We start from the raw sequence: 17,839 nt of genomic DNA on the forward strand, positions 1-17,839 counted from the left end.
GAGCCTGGCTGCTTCCATAACCTACGCCCTAAGCTTCCCAGGACTAAGCATTTACCCCAGGACTGCTGCTGCTACGGTGGTGGTAGTGGCAGGGGCAGTGATGGTGATCATGATGGTGGTGGTGGTGATGATGATAATATCCTCACCTCGGTGATGAAAAGGTTTGGTGATCCTCTCTTTAAGCTGTTTGATGCTTTTCATGGGGAAAAACAGTGAGGCAAAAGATTCTAATGTTCCAAGATAGGAATCGGTAAAGATTTTCTGTCAAGGGCCAGACAATACATATTTTTTACTTTTTTGGGCAAGACAGTCCCTGTCACAACTACTCAACCCTGCCGCTATTGTGAGAAAATTATCTGATATTGTGAGACCTCCAGAAACAAAATGGGCATGGCTGGGTTCCGATAAAACTTTATTTACAAAGGCAGGCTAGGAAACAGATACGGCCCACAGGCCTTCGTTTGCCGACCCCTTTTGAGACCACTATTTTAATTAGGGAGAGTGTCTCTTTTCTCCAGCCCAGCAGAAATGAGCCCAATGTGGTCTGGGAAGAACATTCAGGAAAGACTGGAGTAAAAGTCATACATGTGGACTCTGGGGCAGGGAAGGTCAGCCCCAAGGCTGCCCCCACAGGTGGTGAGGGCTCGGGAAGCCCAGCTTTGGTGAAAGTCCTTGGGGCCTGCAAGCTGTGGGAACCGTGTCAGACTTGCCTATCCTTTGAACCAGAGCCTTGCAGTGAGCAGTCAGAGAGCTGGGCCCCAGAAACTTCAAAGGCACACCTGCCCTGCATGTTACCTGCCACATTGTGACTCATTCATGGCCAAACCTGCCCTGGCTGGGCCGAGGGTGTCTGACGTGACAACGAGATCCACTCGGGCAGGAAAGGAGGAGCGCTCAGCATTCTGGAATCACCAGTGCACGAGAAGGGTGCCCAACAATCTATGGGTCACAATCTGTGACCCCGTACTCAAGAAGAGGCTGGCCTGGTGCTGCGGGAGCCTCTGTCCAACGCCATTTACAAAGTTGCTGCAGAGCTAACTAGATAATTCTGAGCTAAGGACAACGTCATCTTACAGGGACATGCTCTTCAGATCAATCTGCCTCTCCTCCAGCAGCCACGAGACCTCGACAACTCTGCTTCTCAGCATCCTCATCTCTTGGGTTAGAAGAATTTGCAAGGCGGTCTGGAGGATTAAATGAGCACAGACATGGACCTGCCCAGAATCTGCCACGTAGTAGGCACTTACTGTTGTTCTTTCCCTGTCCCTAGATTGTTGGGCAGTCAAGCAGCTATAGGAAGATTTTAAAAAAGAAACACATAGATTTGGGAGAAAACTATGTATTGGTTTGATCTACCTACTTCTCCATCAAGAACTAGGAAAAGACACCTGTCTTTCATTTCAGCTGTGGCTCCTCTTGGTCTAATTTAGTGGCCATGATGTCTCATGGCTTGTCCTATTCTGTTCCAAGCACCGCGTGGGCATAGAGCGGGGGAGATAAAAGGTCTGCCCAAGGCCTGCCTTATAGAACTGCCCCCTCCCTGCCCGCCTGCCCTGGACTCGGACATTAGCACCTACAACATGGTCATTCTCGGACTCACTCGCCTATCTCCCTCTACTAGGCTCTAGGTTCCTTAAGGGAAGGGGTAGCACCCTACTGCCTCGTCTCCTCGGGACCTGACCTCCAGCCTGCTCTCTGGGGGCTCCCACAGCGAGCTACAGTGCTGGGCCGGCCCTTAAAGTCACCAGCCAGTCAGCTGACACGGAAAGTCACCGCATCTCTGGGTTGTCCTCTGGACACCCCGGCTGTGACCAATGTTGAGAGACTTTTAGAGCTGAGAGCAGAGGCAGGCAAGTCTGTCCTGCTAATCTTTATTTGCTAAGCAAACTGTATTGACTTACGAAAGAGAGTTGTTCACTTCCACAGCAGCCCTGCCTCTGTGGTTTATGCTCTCCCCAGAGAAGCCCTGCAGCTGTATTGGAGATCTGTCATTTCCCATGCTCTGGCCCATCCAGGGCTCCCGGTTCCCCATCAGGGCTGTGACCCAGAGCCGAGAAACACGCGGCGCAGCAAAGAGGGGAAGCCTCAGTGATTTCCTTTGGGGGCAGCGATAGTAAGGAAAAAAACAACACATGCCACTCATCCTGCTGCCAATTATCGAAGCAAGCTGGTTCCAATCCAAGGCCCTCCCTGCCCCGGCTCACACACCGGGGACACCCCTCACTCCACCCCACCCCCGGGCCCGCACCTGAAGGGTTAAATGACAACTGACCTGGCCCAACACCGTTGGCAGAGCACATGTCCCGCCGGCCCACTCCCTGCAGGCACCCTGCCCTCCGGGAGCCCTTTCCTGCTTATCCCAACTGGAAGGGCCCCTGCACCTTCTCTGAGCTTTTAGCACAACTTGTGGTCCCACCTGAACACCCCGCCCCGTTGTTCCTCAGGTGGTGGGGTAATCACACCCCCTAGATTGAAGGCATTGTGTGGGCAGGAACCTGCCTGGCAGTTCATAAATCCTAAGGAGAACCTGTTTAGCCACTGTCCTCTACGCATTAAATAAGTTCTGTTCCATGGAGTCAAAAATAGACCAAGTCGTAGACTTTACCAACACATGAACCCTTGGTCTTGGCTTTTTTTTTTTTTTTTAATCATCCAAGTCTTGGCTCAAATGTCCCTTCTCTAGGAGGCCTTCACCACCCTGCCTCACCTCCCTTAAACTTATTACTCTGCTTTATTTTCTTCATACCAACATCTGAAAGCTACTGCATTTATTTCTGTGCCTGCTGCTCACTAGAAGGTAAGCCCCATCAAGGTGCACACTCTGTCTTCTTTGCTGCTGTCTCTCCAGCACCCACAACAGGCACACAGCTGGCACCCAACACAAACATACGAGGTGAAATGCACTCCTAGGTGAGTGCGTGAGTGAAGGGTGAGTGCACTCAGTGCGGTGAGCCCACTTTACCTGAGCCTTCTTGGGGGAAGATGCTCATCTCCGAGCTGCTCCCTGGGCAGCTCTTTCAAGCCGTACAGACCTTAGACGACGAATGTCCCCAGGCCCCCAGGGGATGCCACAGAACCAGGGCTCTAGGCAGGTCATCCATCTCACGCCTGCTGTGGGACTAGAGTCTCACCATCCCAACTTGCTGTCACCCCACTGTCTCCAGCTCCTCTGTTTCTCCCCTGCCCTACCAGCCCTTTTGATTTAAGGTGGCGACTTTTCCAAGGGAGCAGCAAAACCTTAATAAGAAATCGGCCAGGGCTTATGGATGACACAAAGTTGGCATCATCCTCAAGGTCGGAGGGAGTTATTTTAAACTATTCAGATTTACTAGGAGGGAAGCAAGTCAGAGGAGGATTTAGGGGCTTGCCTTCTGGCAAGACATGTGGACAGGTCCCTGAGCAACCTAAGACAGACATCTCCTGTGCTGTCCACCCCCATCTCTGCCTTTGCCCCGCCGCCCTGAGATGGATGGTGAGGCCTCTGGCATGAGCAATTTATTGGGAGCTGGTCAAATAAATTTACTTGAAGTCTGGGACTTGAACAGAACCTTGTCCCTCTCTTCCCTGCTGGGGGCCCTCGCCTGAGAATGGGCAGTGCAGCAGGCTGTCCCTGAGAGGCTGTGCCCCTCTGCGGTGGGCTGGCTGTCTACCCTCTCCCGCAGCCTCCAGGAGCCCCATGCACCTGAGCCCCTGGGGTAAATTAGACCCACCTCTCCACTCCATTTGTCTGGCCTGCTGGGCGCTGCAGACAAAGGTGCATTTCACTGTCTCAGCTGCAGTGTTTCGGTTCAGAAGCCTGAGCTGCCCTGTCCCCTCTTCTTTCCCATGCAGACCTGGAGCTTTCTGGAGCTCAAAAGATTCCTTTTGTCTCCAGAGTCCCTTGCCAATCAATCCCTGTCCATCCTTCAAAGGCCATCTCAGCCCTCACCTCTTGAGGGGAGCCCTCCCTGATCCCACAGGGAGCCCCAGGCCCTTCTTTGTGGCATGCAGGTTTATCTGCTTTCTGTAGCAGAGGTGATGCACAGCCTGTGCCCTAGCCACGCTCCTAATTTTTACTTGCAATATCCTCCCTGCCTTCCCGCCTGCTCCGTCCCTCACCCCTGATGTTGACAGGCCCCTTAGTAGGTGCTCAATAAACACCTGTTGAACTAAATTGAGTGAAACAAACACCTAAATCCAACACAAACCAACACATTATTTTTGTTCACATGAGCTTGGGTGCTTGCCAGGTACAGGAGGTGGTGATGGAAGGAGCTGACGGCCTTTTCTTCTGCACATGGAATATTTCAAGCGCTTTGTAAAGCTTAGAGAAAATTAAAGCAGAGCATATTCGCCCAACAAGTCTTATCATTCCCCCAGTTTTGCTACACGTTTTCATTTTCGAATAAAACAGCGCACAGCTGAAACTCCTGTGTAGCCCTCCTTCTCCTTCCCTCCCAGGAGCAACCTAAGGCCGACTCCAGCATTTATCATTGCCATGCCTGTTTTTATACTTTCACTACATCTGAATGTGCCCACAAACAGCATATTCATTATTTCTCAGGCTTTTGAACTTTATATAAATGATATTATGTGGGATGTATGTAGCCCTCTGCAACTGGCTTTTTTCACTCAGTATTACATATTTGAGATTCATGCAAGTAGACAGATCCAGCACTAGTTCATTCCTTTTAACTGCTGAGGAGATTCCACTGTAGGAATATATTATGAGTCATCCATTCCCCTCTTGAGGGAAACGTTCCTTGCAGCGTTTCACCACTAGCAAACAATGATGCAGGTTACACAGGCTGGAGAAGCTCTCTGGGGCAGAGCCTTTCAACCTGCAGCCTGGAACCCCAAAGAGAGCTGCAAAATTAACATCAGAGGTCACAACGACCCTTTTAAAAAATTAACTCGAAAAAAAATAAAAAATTAACTTGAGGAGATTTTAAACCATCAGTGTATGCCTCTGTGTGTGCTGGGACACACTATGAAATGTGTTTCTTAATCCAGGTTGTGATATGAAAAGTGTTGGAAAAACAGGCTGTGATGGGGTTGGTATTATCTTCAGCTTTATTTAAAATTGCCAAGTTGCTTCCCAAAATGGTACTACCACCAATTCACCTTCTCTCACCAGCAGCACGTGAGAATGTTCATTTGCCTGTATCTTCACTAACACTTGGTATTATGAGAAATTGATTTTCCCCAAATCATTGAGTGTGATGAGGGGGCATCTCTTAATTTGAATTTGCATTTCCTTGATTACCAGTGACGTGTCTTTTCCTGTGCTTACTGCCCATCAAAATATCCTATTCCTGGGATCCCTGGGTGGCGCAGCAGTTTGGCGCCTGCCTTTGGCCCAGGGCGCGATCCTGGAGACCCGGGATCGAATCCCACGTCGGGCTCCTGGTGCATGGAGCCTGCTTCTCCCTCTGCCTGTGTCTCTGCCTCTCTCTCTCTCTCTCTCTGTGTGTGTGACTATCATTAAAAAAAAAAAATCCTATTCCTGTGAAATGCATGTTTATAGTCTTGGCCGGTGTTTGATTGATTTTATTGATTTGTAGGATTCAATAATACACATTCTGGATATTAATTCTTTGTGGATTGTATGTGTTATGTGTGTCTTGTCCCAGTCACTGGCTTGCCTTTTTACTTAGTTTTGCCGGCTCTGACATTCTGATTCACAATGAGGCAAAAGGGGACCTATGTCAGAGCTGCTGACTCTAGAGCACGGTAAAAGCTTAGGTCTTCTTGCATCCCCAGAACAGACCTCTAGTAAATGTTTGGTGCCCAAAATATAACTCACTTGATAATTGTCAGATTTGTCCAGCAGACAGCTGGGCTTACAGCAAGGCTCCTATGGAGACTTAATGAATTGAGTTATGCGTTTGCTGCAGTACAAGAAAAGTCTCAATGTCCATGCAGAGAAATCAGAAAGAGGGTTATCTTCACTGCCCAAAGAGTATTGGTTCTATGGAAGGATTTCCTGCAGGATGTCCATATAACGTTATTGATTTAACTCAGAATTCAACTTCTGTCCAGTGTTCCAGAAAGCAAATTTGGGTCTCCAACAGGTGGCCCCAAGCATTTTGACTTTGGTCATCCCTGTGAGCTCACAGTAGCAAGTGATTCTTCATACTTTACAGGTGAACCAAGGAAAAGTAAATGTCTTGTCTGGGTCAGTTGAAAGTGGGGGCCAGGGCAGGGCTGGATCCCATGTTTCCCGACCTTCACCTGACAAAATGTTGGGAGCCAGAGCAGTGGGTAGTTTGAAGCCAGATGACCCCTAAGCGCTCAAATGTAGGGGAACGAGCTGACAGTATTGAGAAGGAACCTTTTACCTAACACAAGCCAGGTTTAAGTCCAAACATCGCTAGATGTATCCCTGGGATACAAAGGAAGAGATAAAGGACAAAAGTCCTATTCAGCAGGACCTCAGAACAGGAGCAGAAATGACAGCTTGCATTACTCAAAGGTCCGCTTGCTTGGTCTGGGGGATCTTTGGGCAGGGTCTTAACCTGTCTCCACGTTTCCAGAACTTAGCACAAGAAAGGGGCTCAAGAAGTATCTGCTGAATGAATGGACAGATGTATAAATGGATGAATAAATGGATGCAAGCACAGATGGATGGAGGAATAGAGGAAGGGAGGGATAGATGAATGGTCAGATGGAAGGATGGATGGATACAGAGATAAACCAATAGATACATAGTTGGATGGATCGATGGATGGATGGATGGATATTCCTCATCTGGAAAATGCCCTAGGGGAAGATTTGGTGTCAACAGAACCTCTCAAGCAGGCGGCCAAAACTGGGAATCCTGCTGCAGCTGTTTGTAAAACATACCAAGTGGCATAACTGCAAGAAATAATTGCTTCTAATTGGGCTGAATTATTCTGGCCATATAGTAGACATATTTTTATAACTTTATTAATTATTCAATTTGAGGCCTATTACCGAGCCTGCCAAAATGGGCTTTCCTTATTAGAGGGTGACAGATTCCCCAGTTCGGCTGCTGCCTCTGTGTAGCCCTGCTGGGCAGTTGCTGTCCGTCCGGGGACCCCACTGGTGTCTGAGGATGGAGGGTGGATGGCAGGGCCGCCCCTGACAGGCAGGCTGGGACTCAGAGATCCTGGAGGTCAATGAAGCTGGGCATCAGAACTGTCTTCCCTGGTCTGGCCAAGGAGGCAGAAGGGTATCAAAATATATCCAACCTGGGCCTCTCTGAGTCACCCTCTGCCCAGAGCCATTCACCAACTCTTAATCATGGCAGTCTCCCCTCCACCACACTCCTTCCAATCTGTTCCCTGCACCACGCCAAGGTAGCCTCCATATGTTCTTCAGTGGCCTCCAGTCAGGGCCAGGGGAAGAAGAGCGTGGCCCAGCTGGCCTGGGGGCTTAGCCAGGACTGGAGGGGCAGATCAGAGCTCCAGCATGTTCTCTGTTCCCATTCCTAGGGCCCAGACCTGGTCATAGGTTAGTTGGGAGAAGGAAGAGTTCAGGGGTTGCCCTGCCAGGAAACAATAGACTCAGCTGATGAAAAGTGAGCCTTCTGGAGCTCCCAGGGCCCATGGAATAATGTCCGAGCTCCTGGGGCTATTATAAGAGCACCACACCACCTAACCTGGCTCCCACTCCTCCATACCAGGCACCCTCTGCTTCAGCCACAGAGACTTGCTCATCATTCAGCACCTTGGCTTAGGTGTGTCTGTCTGCCTGGAAAGCCCTCTCTTTCCATACCCGACTACTCAAACTTCAAATCTCACCCTTCTTTGAGCTCTGCTTCCAGTGTCTTCTCAGCATCTTTCCCACTTTTCCAGCTAGATGTGACCTCTGCTTCTTCTGAAGGGCCAACCTGACTCCAGGCCTCACATCACAATCCTTGGGAACGCATGCCGGGGAGATATTGGTAGGTGAGAACTTTTGGAAGATCAAGGGACACGGCTTTGAATTCTCCCAAGCAGCCAGCGCAGAGCCCCATAATCTTCCCTAGTCCTACCACCACCACTAGATCACCATCCAGAGGAAGCAAACCACGATAAAATGAATCTACTGGGTCCAACTTAGCAGTGTGTGGCACGTTTATGCGGCATGCAGGGCCCCAGAGTCACAGAGATAAGACCTGGGCCCTGCCATGGGGAAGGTGGCAGGGGATAGGTATGGAGAGGATAGCAAACACGCCATCAAATACTAATCGTTCGGTGGGGCATGGCCCACACAGGCTGTGTGTATATATTCAAGATCTATGGGAATCAGGAAGTGTCATAGCATGTGAGCTGCGCTTTAAAAGCAAAAGAGCAATGGGTCAGTGGATAAAGGAAGGGGGGGGAGGGTGTGGAGTGATGGGAAACGAGGCTAAGAACTAGGCAGGCATCAGACCCAAAGAAGCCACAGAGGCCTGGCCAAGAAGCAGGGGCAGACAAAGGGAAGCAGGAAAGGGACCTGGGCTAATGGGTTTGTTCGCTGCCTCCCTACCTCCCAGGTGTGGGAGGGGCTAGAGAGGGAAGGCAGGGAGCCCTTGCAAACAAGCATGAATCCGGATTGTGACTGCCACTTGCTAGCTGTGTGCCCTCAGGCCAGGTAGGTACACTCAGCCTCCCTGAGTCTCAGTCCCCGCATCTGAAGGATGGGCTAACAACAAACAACCCCAAATAATAAATGGGATGCTGTGTACAGGAAGTGCTGAGGTGAGCGGGGACAGAGGTCCACGTGGGAGCCAAGTCCAGGCCTCCCTCCCTTTCAGCCTCAAAGCCACCTCTCCCACAGCCCCACACCCTGGTGGCAATATTCCTGAATGAAGGGGACACATACTCTGGAGCCGCTGAGTGACCATAGCTTCCTCACCAGCAGCACAAGGGTGGTCACCCCCACCTCACTGGGCTGCAGGAGGATGAAGGGAGATGAACCCCTATCTCGGGGGGCCCAGTGTGCTGCCTGTGATGGAGCTGAAAGTCCCAGGGGGCCCAGGCAGGGCTTGGAGAACGAACCCAGAGAGGATGCGCCTCCTCCCTCCCCTTCCCTGTCAGGGTTCCAGATAGTTCTCTGGGCTGGTGAGGCCAAGATGGCACAGTCGGCGATTCCCTCCCCTGGGGGGCCTGTGTTTCTCATGGAGACGCAGCCCACGCGCCCAGCCTGGCAGCGAGGCCCAGTGCTTACGTGTGCGCCTCCGTGTGAGCGTGTGTCGGGGGTGGGCACGGTGTCCTTTTCATGCCCGAGTGGGGCCCGGGGAGGGGAGCAGCACCGCCTGCCAGCCCCGCACGAAGACGCCAGCTTGGCTGCTGCCATTCTGTTCTGCTTTCTGCCACATTCTACGTGGGCTCCCCCACCCTCCTCCCTCTCCCGGGTTCGTGAGACTCCCAGTGTGTCACTTATTTATTAATTTTGTTCTCAGGGAGCAGATGGCCGGAGCTGAGTCTGGAAGAAGGTACCGCCCTCCCCCACCCTGTGACAGCCCCCTCCAACATGCAGCTCACAGTGGCTCCAGGCTACCCAGGTTCTGGAATTCTCAGGCAAAAACTGAATTTTAGGATTGGCCGTATAGGTCTTGCCTGACCCGTGATCCTGCTCGGATGGGGCTGGTCCCAATCCCTCCCCCCTGGTCTGAGAGGCACAGGGGCAGAGGGGGATGGGGTGAGAGCCTGAGGGGCTGCAGTAGTACACGTCCCCTCTGCCCCATGGCTTGCCTCCCTTCCACCTGGGAAGGAGGTCCTTAGGTCTCCCCTCCTTTCCTGGTAGGTGTCATCGCAGGAGCAAGAGGCAGTCCTAGGGTAGAGATGGGGTGGGGAGATCAGCTGCCCTCGGGCTCGTCGTGGGTTCTCCACAGGCTGCCCCCACCCAGCCTCATCCTCACCCCTACAATGGTCTGGGCCCCCATAAGGGCAGAGCACACCAGCATCTGTTCCTTCTCATTCCCCATTGCTCCTGAGAGGAGAGGAAGTTACCCCAGAAGGGAGGGAAAAAGCCTTTTCATTAGCTTCCAGAACACGGGGGTCTTGAAAGGAGGGAGGCTGGGGCTGGGAGCAGGTGACAGCCAAAGGCAAATCCGCCTCCTGGCCATCCTTCCCCAGAGGCCCCCAGCTGCCAGGACTGGGGCAGCCTCCGGCTTGAGGTCTCTTTCAGCCTCCCCCATAGGCTCCTCCACAAGGGAGTATGACTCTCGCCCTTCTCATCCCTGTGGCCTGTGGGAAAAAGCCAGGGAGACCCAACCCTGACCGTCCCCAGCCGCGGGCCCTCAGGCCATCACTTCACCTCTCCGTGGCTGTCTCTTCGCCTAGAACGGGGGCACAGTGCACACTGGTTCCTTCCTTCCAGCACCTTCCCCAGGCGGGCTTTCCTGAGCCATCCAGGTGCCCCCACCCCTGAAAGCCAGGGCCTTCTCTCTCCCTGGACTCTTCCAACTGCCTCCTCTCTGTGCTAGTAGTTCTGGCTTCTGCTCAAAGTTCCCTGAGGTTGGGGGCTCTGCCCTCCACACCCCTAAATCCACTCCCCCCGCTTCAGCCCTGGCCCCCTGGCAAGGCTGTCCTCTGAGGAGCTCAATAATATATATTAAGTGGAATCAAGGGACGGAGAACACTGAGCCAGGGGGGGCCCCTTGGCCCTGGCTACAGACTTCTTTTTTGTTCAAAATTAGAATTCTGGGGTGAATAGCAGCTTCTCTTACGCACAGACCTTGAAAAAGCATTTGCTGCCGCGTCCGCCTCTCCCTTCTGTTCCCGTCACGGTGGCTGCGCCCCAGTGTGCGCTGCTGACACGGGGCCCGCCGGCCCGGGAGGCCACAGGCGCACCAGATGCCGGCGGCAGGCGGCCCAGGCGGTCTGCGAGGGGCCGCGGGCTGGGCAGGGCAGCACGCGAGAAAAAGCAAGTGTAATTGCTTTGTGGTGATTCATCTGAAGTTGCTTTAACCTTGACAGCCCGCTCAGTGTAGTGAAAACACAACCAGGGAGCTGCAGGCTCCCGGGTGGCAGGACACCCCTCCGCACACCCCCTCCCAGCAGAGGCGGCCAAGGGCTCCCCACCTGGGGAGGCAAGCAGGGGAGTCATGTGGCTGCCCCCACCCCCCGTGGCTGGCCCCCTTTCCACTCCTTTCCCAGGTCCCAGAATGATCACAGAGAATCACAGGAAGGCCCAGCCTGGGGGCAGGGGAGAGGAGACCCCCCCGTCCCCAGAGGTCAGTGGGAAGAAGGTCACCAGGGCCCCTGATTAGGCGATGCTGGATACTGACTTCCCAGAAACAGCACTACAGGATTTGAGAGTGGAATATCCAGGCCAACCTTCCCATTTCGCAGATGAGAAAACTGAGGCTCACAGAGAAGGAGGGACTTAGCTAGGGTCACCCAGGCAGAGGTATGACCTGAAGCCAGATTTCCTGTGCTTTACAGCACAGGACTTGCATTTCTTGGCAGGCAGCATGGGGCTGTGGGAAGAACACAGTTCTGGGTTCTAATCCTGGATCTGCTACTCGTTAGCGAGGTGAAGATCAGAAATTACTCTACTTCTCTGAGCTTTGGTTTCTTTGTAAAATAGGGATAACACACGTGACCTCTCCAAGCTGCTGGGAGATGAAATGATATCGTCTATGTCTGGCATCGGCTCATAGGTGGGGGCAGGAGTCCCCATTCACCTTCATCCTCAGACCCTGTGGCCCTTCACGCTTCCTGCTCCTCTCCCACTACTCACACTTGGGCTCCTTACTCCATCTGTCACTGAGAAGGATCCCCTAAGTGTTGGCAGTGGCCCTTCCCAGGAGACCTATGTGGCTGGGCCCACTCACTCTCCCCTTATGTCCTGCTCATCTCCTCCAGGCCCTCCTCACCTGCCCCAGGCCAGAGGCAGGAACCCTGGCCCACATCCTGTACTTTTTACTTTGCCCCCATGTCCTGGGCTGCCAGACTGTGATAGTCATCAGTGAGAAGTGTGTCCAGGGGCCCCTGAGATGGGGACTCTTCTCTGATGTACTCTTTAAGCCAGGCAGATGGCAGGGTTGGCCCCTCTGGAAATTTCTAATCCCAGAGCCCTGGCCATGACCTGTGGCCATGAGTCTGTGCTCTAGACCTAGGCCAAGAAGGAACTAGGAGGGTTGGGAACCTTTACAACATCCACACAAAAGTCTATAGAACAACATGACCTATTTGCTGTTGTATAATGAGCTCCATCTGCCTCTAAGACAATCTAGCCCTGAACTCCCAGTTGGTGGGAGACCAAAGGCACGGGAGTCAGGAGACCCAGGAGCAAGCACAGCCTTCCACTACCTCCCTGAGAATCCCAGAAGCATTTCTCTAGACCTCAGTTTACCAATCTGTAAAATGGAAGTAGACCCAACAATTTCTGTGGTCCCTCCTAGCTCTTGATTCAGTGGTTTCAGGTTAAATCATGAGATCTCCAGGATTTGGTTCCAGGATTCCAGACCATACTTTCTAATACTGTATTCCAGGAATTGGTGGCTAAATGAAAAAGATGTGAAGAGATCTTCAAGAAAACAGCAATGTGAGATTAATATGACTCACAGCTGTGGAGGGCCAGCACTGAGCACTACAGAAAATGCAGAGACCCTGGAACCACCCAAGATGAGGTAGTGTGGGCTGGGCCAGAAGCTTCATGCTAATCCAGAGCCAAGGAGCCAGACACAGTGGAGGGGATGCAGATAGCCCAGCATGCTGGGGGGCAGACAGAGTGCCAAAGAATTCAAGTGGGGAAAGGGGTTCAGAGCCTGATCTCTCAACCATCCTTGCAAACAGTCACCAACACTGGGAGAGCTAATTCTGGATATGGACTTCTTGCCTTTTCTACTGCTTCTCAAACTTTTCCCCTGAATTAGCCCTGCCCCAGGGAGGTCTGGTGGCATAGTTCCAAAAGTTCTACCAAAGGCCCAAATAATCACATTTTTTTTTAAAGCATGCCAAGTCTGCACTTAATTCTATAATAAATCTTTATTTGTTTTAATTTAAGGAGCAATGTTTAAATTACTTATCAGATAACTAATGTACCATTGCATGGTGAAAAAATTAAACTTCATAGCTTCAAAAATCTTTAGCAAAAGTCTTTTCAACAAATGGTGCTCAAAAACTTGATACCCATGTGCAAAGAAACCTAAGTTGGACCCCTTCTTTATACCATGTGCAAAAGTTAACTCAAAATGGATCAAAACCTTAATGCAAGAGCTAAAATGATAAAGTTCTTAGACAAAACAGAGTAAAAGTTTTATGACATTGCATTTGGCAATGATTTCTTGAATAGGACGCCAATAGCATAGGCGACAAAAGAAAAAATAAATAAATTAGATTTCATCAAAATTGACTCCTAACTCTGGGAAACGAACTAGGGGTGATGGAAGGGGAGGAGGACGGGGGGTGGGGGTGACTGGGTGGTGGGCACTGATGGGGGCACTTGATGGGATGAGCACTGGGTGTTATTCTGTATGTTGGCAATTGAACACCAATAAAAAATAAATTTATTATTTAAAAAAAAGATTTCATAAAAATTAGAACTTTGGTGCATATAAAGGACCCTAATTAATGGAGTGAAAAGGCAATCCATGGAATGAGAGAAAATGTTTTCAAATCATACATATATCCAATACGGAATTAATATCCAGAATATATAAAGAATTCCTACAACTCAACAACAAAAAAACCCAATTAAAAAACAGGTAAAGGATATGAGTAGACATTTTTCTAAAGAAGATCTACAAATAGTCAACAAGCACATGAAAAGAAGCATGACATCACTAATTAGGGAAATGCATGTCAAAACCACAATGAGATACTACTTCACACTCACTGGGATTTTTTTTTTTTTTAAATCAGGAAAAAACCCCAAAATAACAAGTGTTGGCAAGGATGGGAAGAAAATGGGACCCTTGGGCATTGCCGGTGAGAATGTAAAATGGTACAGATGCTATGGAATGAGGTATGATGATTCCTCAAAAAATTCAACGTAGAATTATCATATGATCCAGCAATCCACTTCTGGATCAGCAATCCAAAGAAGTATATACCTCGAAGAGGTGAAAGCAGGAAAACTATCTGTAAACCTGTGTTCATAGCAACATTATTCACAGTAGTCAAAAGGTGGAAGCAACCCAAGTGTCCACTGATGGATGAACAGATAAACAAAATGAGGCAAATACAGACAATGGAATATTATCCAGCCTTATAAAGCCAAGAAGTTCTGACACATGCTACAATATGGATGAACCCTGAAGACATTATGCTAAGTGAAATAAACTAGCCATAGGAAGACAGGTATTATATAAGGTACCTAGAATTGTCAAATTCTTAGAGACAGAAAATAGAATGTGGCTTCTATGCCTAAGGGGAGGGGAGAGCGGGAACTGATGTTTAATGGGGACGGAGCTTCAGTTGAAGATGAAAAAGTTCTGGACATGCATAGTGTTGATGATTGCACAATAGCGTGAATGTACGTAATGCCACAGACCTGTACATTCAAAAATGGTTAAAATGAGGGGCGCCTGGGGGGCTCAGTCAGTCAAGCATCTGCCTTCAGCTCAGGTCATGATCCTGGGTCCTGGGATCGAGCTCTGCTTGGCGTAGTGGGGTGAAGTGGAGGGGTCCCTGATCTGCGGGGAGTCTGCTTCTCCCTCTGCCCCTCCTCCAGCTTGTGTGCATGTTCTAATAAAATCTTTTTTTTAATGGCTAAAATAGGGTAGATTTTATGTTACATAAATTTTATCTCTCTCTCTCTCTCTCTCTCTCTCTCTCACACACACACACACACACACCTCTAGTAAACACATACCTTCATTTGAAAAGCATTGACCTAAAAAAAAAAAAAAAAAAGAAAAGAAAAGAAAAGCATTGACCTAAAGGGTCCCAGGCTAGCTTAGGGGGGTAGACATATTTCTGAGCAGGTAAATGTTTCATTTTAATCTGCAAGCCAAGTCGGCCAGGCCAGGGATCTCACACACCATTCAAGATAAGAACACATTTGATTTGGCAGGAGCTACTCTTGGTGGCCCAGCGTGGTTCCTGCTGCCTTCAATACTGGGAGACTGCAGTCCTGCCCGGTGCCAGCGTGGGGTGGGGAGGAGGCTTGCTCAGACAATGAGACACTGAGTAGCAAGGGAGCTTTTACTGTCCTGCACTTTGTGCACATGGTTGAGATGAGTCCAGTGGAATCTAAGAAGAGGGAGGTGGAGTGGGGGCAGGGGAGGGGAGGAGGTGGAGGAGCAGGCTTTTCTCTCATGTCTACCCCAATCAAAGCACCTGAGACCCAAATCAAAGCACCACGCTGGAGCCTGGAACCCAAACTACAAAGCACCACGGGGCTGGGAGGCAGAGAGGCAGGACCCAGGAAACACAATAATTAAATAGCACAATGAAGGCTAAAATTTCCAAGTTGATTCTTGGGGTATCATTTATAAAAGTTAACAGGGCCTATTTAATTTAGGAATTGGCTCACGTCCTCTTCCTTACAGCTGAAACCTCATAAATGAAATATACTGGATCAGTGCCCAGTGCGGAAATAAAAGTTATGAATAATGTTTCTATCTCAATCATTGTCAGTGCTTTAATATTCCTAATTACTTTAAAAAGCTAGATATTCAATATAGGAAAACTTTTTTTCTTTTTATCTCCACTTGTGAGATTAGTGCAATTTAATAACAGTCACTCTTGTCTTTATTCAGTGTAAACTGACATTTCATCCTTTTACTCCTCGTTATTCGACGGGATGGAGGTTTATGACCATGCATGCAGCCACTCCGCTTCCTCACACTAGTCCTTCTAACATCTCAGAATTACCCACGATAGCTCATGTGCCTACTCCCCAGGGAAATTAGCATTACCTCACTTTCTTCATGGAGCAGAAAGAATTTAGCTCAGGACTGAAAGAAATTAGGCTATGGGGTTGTAAGTCTGGAAAGGATGAAAAGTCTGCCACCTCCACCCCAGTACTGGATGTGTCCCCTTCACAAGTGTCAAAGTCATAAATCCCTTGGCAGCCACAAAGGCAGGACAGGGCAGGCAGTAGGATGATGGATCTTTATAACCTTCCTTGCCACTTCCAGGAATTTATCCTAAGAAGAAATCAGGACAAATAGGCAAAGATATACGCATGAGAAGAATCACTGTAGCATTTTTCAATCCAAAACTCCCTAAAAAGCCAAAAAGAAAAGAATAAATTTTTTTAAAGGTCAGCACCAAAATTCATTTAGAGGCCAATCTTCATGGAGCTGGCTTGTGGTTGTGTATTGTCTTGATGTCACTAGATGGGATTAGTCATTTTCAGAGATATTACTATGCTTCATTCCAGGATGCAGCCCAGACCCCACTGGAGGTTTAGATTGTATACGTGTAGTCACCATACATGTTTCTAAACTCTGAAAAAATTGAAGTTCTGAAATCAACAAGCCCCAAGGATCCTGAATAAAGGATGATGGGGCCTACAATAATGAACCCTTACCCCCACCCCACCAAACAACTTAAAAGCTCATCAACTAGAGACTGGTCAAATACCTCTGATAATTCACAGAAGGAAACTCTATAAAGGTCTTTAAAAATTTAAAGGGAGATTCATGTTTATTGACAAAGATATCAGTGCATGACATAAAGTTAAATTTCAAAAGCAAGTTACAGAATGGCACATATTCATGATCTAATTCATAAAAGTTGTATCCAGGCCTAGCTCTTGGTGCAAATACAGAGAAATGACGGAGAGGACCAGCATCCAAATGCCAGAAGTGGCTATCTCTGGGTGTGTGTGTCTCACCTTTTTGTAGGATTTTGGTGCAGTTTGGATCTCCTTTTGAACATGAACAGGTGTAATTTTAGAATGAGAAAAAAAAAAAAAAAACAAGAACAATGCTTTCAGTTAAAAATTCAAGCTACCCTGCAAGGGTATCATATGTATAGACCTGTACGCGGGCAGCTCTCATTCAGAAATCTCCAGAGGTACCCACCACACTGACCAGGACACCCATCCCGATGGGCACGGCCCCCACAAAGATCCTAAGGCACACTCAGGCAGACAGGCATCCAGCAGCACACTGGCAAACAGGCTCAAATTGCTTGGAGTACATCTGCTCACAGTTTGTGTCCTATGGCTGATTCATCTACCACCAAAACACTATCTTTTACCAGGAGGGTAACCCTGAAAGATAGAGACTGTATTGGAAAGACCTTCCAGGGCCCACCCCAGGGCCTGGCACAGTCCAGTATATAGTGAGGACCATATACACCTGCACTGGTGGGGGCCTGTGGGGGGTTTAAATGCATTCAGGGCCCCCGAGACTCCGGCTATATTTCCAACTTCCAACAGCCTGCCCTTGATGTTATAGTCCAGCAAGCAACAAGGCAACAAGCAGACCTGTCCCTGCAGGGTTCACCTAATCCAAGTTAGCTCTTATCAAGGGTTCACTGTGAGCAAAGTTACACAGAACAAAACATGGACAAGGCGCGGGGACAAGCTCTTAAACCTTTTAACTTTTAAGATGTTTGCTGTAGTTCACAGAAAGACTGGTCGAACACATTCCTTTACCTCATGTGTCCCTCAAACTTACTTTTCGTTGTCTGGAGGAACCCCTGGCCCTGTTCCTCTGCGTGGCCCAACTCAAAGCAGTGAAACAGCTGGAAGGAGGAAGCCACCAAGGCCCCAGTGCATTGAAGACTTTCCCAAGTACCCCAAACAGATCCCAGAACTCCCCGAACCAAGATAACCAGCCAGGGTTGAAATAAGACCACATCCCATAGCCTTGCTGGGGTATATGTTCTAATGCACTGGGTAGATGGGAAGGTTCTGGTCAAGGCCCTTGGGAAAAAGGACCATAACTAGATGTTTCCACCACAACAGAGATAGCAGAAAAGGGCAAGAGCAGCACATTGGGCCAACATGGACCTATCATTCC

General features: G+C 49.4%; 1 protein-coding gene across 6 annotated transcripts in view; it reads right to left on the reverse strand.

Annotated features, from left to right (window-relative positions):
• MEGF11 (multiple EGF like domains 11) overlaps positions 1-17,839 on the reverse strand; it is a 343,797-nt gene that overhangs the window by 156,166 nt on the left and 169,792 nt on the right. The gene's annotated exons all lie outside the window — the stretch shown is intronic.

This window comes from Canis aureus, chromosome 32 (assembly GCF_053574225.1).
Source record: "Canis aureus isolate CA01 chromosome 32, VMU_Caureus_v.1.0, whole genome shotgun sequence".
Classification (NCBI taxonomy): domain Eukaryota; kingdom Metazoa; phylum Chordata; class Mammalia; order Carnivora; family Canidae; genus Canis; species Canis aureus.